The following is a 4,904-nucleotide window of genomic DNA, read 5'->3' as shown; positions in this document are numbered from 1 at the left end:
ATTCCATTGGTTCTAACAGACTTATACTGCTGTCAAGTGGTCAAATAAAGGTACTACATACAGATGTATTAGGGATTATTTTTATTGCTCTTTTTTTGTGGTATTTTTAATGCCTGTGGTGTAGTTTTGTTATTATTTCCCCAGATTTCTGCACAGTAACTTAAATATGGTAAGATTAGTGAACAGTAGAGTACATGTAATGCTTTTTGTTCTATGTCCAACTCAGCTTTGTTTATAAGGGTGATATTTCTTGAGACTTTAATTTGAACATATCTGATGTGTGGTTTCCAGTTGATTTTATCATCAATAATGACACCTAGAAATTTGTTTTCATGAACTCGTTCAATATTCAGCCCATTTGTTTGTATTTGAATTTCTGTATGTGATTGACAGTTCCTAAATAACATTATTTTTGTTTAGTTTAGGTTCAAGGATAGCTTATATTTTCATCAAAACACATTTTAAGTTTGTTCAATTAATCAGTTACATCCTTTAACAGTTGTTCCAAGTCATCTCCAACACAAAAAAAGTTTGTATCATCGGCAAATAGTATGCTTTTTATTATCTTAGGTACAATACATAGATCATTTACATAAATTATGAACAGTTTGGGAGCCAGGACTCACCCCTGAGCAACCGTACAAACAATGTCCAAACATCCAGAACAAACATCTCCCAACTTCACATACTGCTGGCTGCCTTTCAAATAGCTTTGAATGACAACCTCAGCTGGAGCAACACCACCAGCCTGATCAAGAAACCACATCAGAGACTCTACTTCCTCAGGCGGTTGAGGCGAGCTGGTCTGGGAAGCTCAGTCTTCACCTCTTTCTACAGGTGTGCAGTGGAGAGCATTCTCTGCAGAAAGAAAAGCTTTGCAGAGAGTGGTTAAGGCTGCACAGAAATCTGTTGGAGTCAGTCTCCCCACCATCACAGACATCTATACCTCTAGATGCAGGAAGAGGGCCACCTGCATCAAGAAAGACCCCACTCACCCAGCACACACACTTTTTGCCCCGCTCTCCTCAGGCAGGAGGTTGAGGAGCATTAAGTGTAGAACCACTAGACTGAGGAACAGCTTCTACCCTGAGGCTGTTAGACTCATGAATCTCTAACCAGAATAATCACTGTGAAAAATCACATCATGTTGCTGCTGATCTGTTTCATGTTGCTGCTGATCTGTTTCATGTTGCTGTGTTCATTCATACTCATCTGTACTACTAGTGCTTAGCATATTTTTAGTTATCATTTTTCTTAGTTCATATCTTAGCTCTTAACTGTTTTTCTTTTACATTTTCTATTTTTGTTGGATGTAACTAGGACCCTGTGTACACGATTTCGTTCCACCACATGTACCACATGTGGTGCATATGACAAATAAAGAAACTCTGACTCTGATACACACACACATATACACACATGAAGGCTGAAAGCAGACCAAGAGGTTGATTACCAACCATAATGTGGTCGGGTGTAGCTCGCCATCAGTTGTAGAACGTTGTTAACAGGGGTGACAATAAATCCTGAACTAAAAGGTCAAAAACATAAATTAAGTACATAGTCAAATAAATTAAATTAGCTTTATCTTAAATGGTTTGTTACCATTATAAAAACAAACATGTATTCAATAAATGCTATATTTCATAAACATTTGACTTCATAATTCAATTAAGGCACATTTTCAAAATGTTTACTCAAAATCAATTGGCTTTAAGGCTAACAAATGAATCAAGCATTAGTTTGAAATAATTGTTGTGCAACAGGTTCAAAAAATATGTAGCTACCAGTATAATTTAATTCAAACCGAGCCAGTACTAAACAGTAAAACCACCACTGCTGCTGGAGTGGTTTGTCAAAAAGTAACAAAAATACTTTAAAATAGTTCAAATAAATTCAACCAAAGATGTCATTTAATTACTAAAGGTATGGCCTTTTATTTGGATTACTTATTGAGTAACTTTATTGGCGTATTAAATAAATACATGGTTGGTAAGTTCATACTGACCAGGTTAAAATGCAAACAAAATCAGCCGTTATCTTTATGGAGTCTTGCATTGTAAGTGCTCTGATTTTTGATACAGTGTTAAAACAGCTACTAACGCACCCAACAGTATTTTAAAACAAAAAGGCAACTCACTGTTGAGTAGATGATTTAATAGTTTCAAATTTATCTGATTGTAGACACACCAAAGTAGCAAAAACAGCAGAGTGCAGCCACAACACATCCACAGTGAGCAGCAGACTTGACGCAGCTCCGGTTCGGTGTTCTGTCGGGTCAGAAGACAGAACCATCACTCGGTCTGAATCCAGACCGACCAAGTGACCTCTTGCTTAAAGCGTACCTGCAGCCAAACTGGTTGTGAGTGTCACTGCAGCACGATATGTTCCCGAACAAAAACAAAATAAATCATTTCCGGAACCTGAAGCACACAATGGTGCAGAATCAGAATAAGCTTTATTATCATTGCACCAAGATACAACGAGAACACGTACGTACAGTCGTCCGAAAGATGGATGTAGTGCACGAAGCTGCTGCTAATTAGTGCGGCCCTCTTATTCTTCTTCAGAATAATATTTTTGCTTAGATGAGACAAGGGAAGAAAAACATGAGGAGAGACGGTATAAAAAAAGATCTCTCACACCTTGTCCTAGACAGGGCACCATCTGAGGCATCAAAAAAACTACCACAGCAAAGCACATAAATAGACGTGACACATGTTCATATAGACCGGTAAAGACATTGAATTTTAAGGGAAAGTCATAGCATAGTCCATACCCCCCCCCCCCCCCCCCCCCCCCCCTGTCCAGATAAGAGGTGTTTTTTATCATCAGCTCGGCTGAGGTTCCGTCACATGTTCATGGCCTTGGGGAAGAGAGGGGTGAGGAGACAGACAAAGCATCTTTGATTTTCCTAAACATGCCAGGAGGGATTGAGATAAATCCGCCGTCAAGGCCACAGTTTGGGTCAGGCAGAACTTGTAAATTGCAATTTCTGCCTTTTAAAGTCTCGCTGGTACATTTTCTGATGGTGACTCCAAACAGCCAAATTGATTCCTTACGCCAAAAGTTGAGCTTACAGCTTTTTCCAAGATTATTCCAACCGTTCATGGGTGATGCCAGAAAGTTCACAGTCCAGATAACAGCCTGCTCCAGCTCTCTGACGCAGCTCCACATAATTCAGTCTGTGTGCTGCCAAGCTTCAACACATCCACACAAATTTGTAGACAATCCTGATTTCACAAACCCAAACAGCAGAATCCAGTTGTCATCATGAATCCAATTTGTTTCCGTCGAGGTAAGAGGGTCCTCCTTACCCTGACTCCTGTCGGGAGAAATTGATCGATTTTGTTGAGAGACCAGCTGATCAAATCCTTTGGATTAGGAAGGTATGCAGGAAAAAAGAGGCTCTTTAAGGGTTCACAAGATGAAAGAGAGCAAAGCGGGTGTGTGTGTGGGGGGGGGGGGGGGGGACAGAGCACAGGAGGACACGTCTGTCTTCATCGGAGCACAGAGAGAGAAAAAAAGATTGGTACAGCTTGCATTCGACATGCCCCCAGGCGCCTGTATCTGCACACAGAATCTTCCTATCTCTTGTAACGCAGCGTAATAACTGCGCATGTGCAATTTTTAATAAAAGTCTATGGATTAGATTCTTGCACCCCCAGGGGCTGGAAATGCAAACTACATCACCAATCAGACAATGTTTTTTGAAACAAACAACGTAACTCATCATTACCTATAAAATATTTATCATGTACAACTAAAAAATATATACATATATTTCAAAATATTTTAATTTTATTATTTCATTTTTGTTTAATTTTTTTAAGTATTCAATGTAAAATGGTGAGTAGTTCCAGTAGTTCCAGTAGTTCCAGATGGGCGGCGCCATAACACTCCCTGAGATGAGCCACCCCTGGTTAAGAGAATGCTTGAGAGAAGTGGAGCACTACGTCTGTAGCTTCTTGGCACTTAACTGTGACACTGTAAGTAAAGTGCTATGTGTTGTCATCATTGTATGTTCCCATACAAAGATGAAATTGGCTCTCTGCATTTAATCCATTGCACCTGGGATACACCCAGGTGGAGCAGTGGGCAGCTCTGTAAGTGCCCGGGGAGCAATTCAATCCATCTTCTTGGCATACAGAGGTTTTATGGCTAGATAAGTACCACAGAAGGAAGATCTCCTCTCCTCCTCACCCACCAAGAGACACAAGGAAAAGATTTCAAGCTCCAGGCTGTAGTTAAAAGGCTGACGTCTTGTTGTTGGAGTGCTCGCCTGAAACCTACTCTATTGGATGATGCAGCGTGCTTTACCCCACCTATCTATTTCTATGTGCAATCTTGTCTGCTTTTCTGTCCAAAAATTTGAAAATTTTGATGAGTTTGGGGGGTTCCTCTTTGGAGCAGTGCATTCTGTCAGTCAGTAGAAGGTCAAAATAGAGAATCCAGATCAGTGCGAGTAAAGGATCACAAAGCCTATTAGTTTAATAGAGTGACTTCCTGTTTCTTTGCTGATTGGACTACAGTTTCATAGCATTCTACCAAACCTCTGAGTGCCTCAATGTTTACATCAGTTGTGAAAAGAAACACACACAAAGTCTGAAAGACTCAGGCCTCAGCCTCAAAAGGGCACCCTCAAATGTAATGTGTACTATAATAGTGTTTGTAATCCATGTACTAGTAATGAGATGAGAGGTAATGGGCAGCTGTCCTCTGCTTCACTTCACTTCAACTTTAACTTTAGTAATACATTTGGGGTAAACTTTGGGAAAAGTGCCAGGAAACAACACTTCCTCTGAGATGGAAGCACTTCAGTCTGAAGTCCTGACTCTTGAAGCTCTCCACACAAAGTAATGCAACAGGAAATGACAAAGTTCTTCTGAGTCAACAATAGAAGAAAA

Source organism: Nematolebias whitei, chromosome 1, assembly GCF_014905685.2.
Source record: "Nematolebias whitei isolate Nwh7 chromosome 1, NemWhi1, whole genome shotgun sequence".
In the NCBI taxonomy this organism is placed as follows: domain Eukaryota; kingdom Metazoa; phylum Chordata; class Actinopteri; order Cyprinodontiformes; family Rivulidae; genus Nematolebias; species Nematolebias whitei.
The sequence above is the reverse complement of the archived record's forward strand: the minus strand, read 5'-3'. Positions refer to the sequence as shown.